The sequence below is a fragment of the Orycteropus afer genome, unplaced genomic scaffold, assembly GCF_000298275.1.
Source record: "Orycteropus afer afer isolate SDZICR_OR568_19922 unplaced genomic scaffold, OryAfe1.0 scaffold00048, whole genome shotgun sequence".
Taxonomy (NCBI): Eukaryota; Metazoa; Chordata; class Mammalia; order Tubulidentata; family Orycteropodidae; genus Orycteropus; species Orycteropus afer.
In genome coordinates, this window is record NW_006921635.1 from 12,127,218 (window position 1) to 12,127,625 (window position 408).

The following is a 408-nucleotide window of genomic DNA, read 5'->3' on the forward strand; positions in this document are numbered from 1 at the left end:
TTTTTTGGGAGGCAGTTAGCTTTGAGATTGATCCATGTCGCTGTGTGTAGTAATAGTTCCTTTTTATTGCTAAGTAGTTATACCACTGTATGGATATTACACACTGTTTCTCCATTCAACTGTTTATGGACTTTTTTTTCTATTTTTCTCTGACAAAGCTGCTATGAATACATGTATAGGTTTCTATGTGAAAATAGGCTTTCATTTCTCTTGGGTAAATACTTAGGAAAAGAATTGCTGGGTCAAATGCCAAATACGTTTATAACAACATTTCAAACTGGACATATCACTTGCCTCATGTCCTCAGCAACACTTGGTATGGTCATCTTTTTTCTTTTTTAAGACCACCTAATGGGCATGTGGGAGCTCTGGTAGCATAGTGGCTAAGACACTTGCCTGCTAACCAGA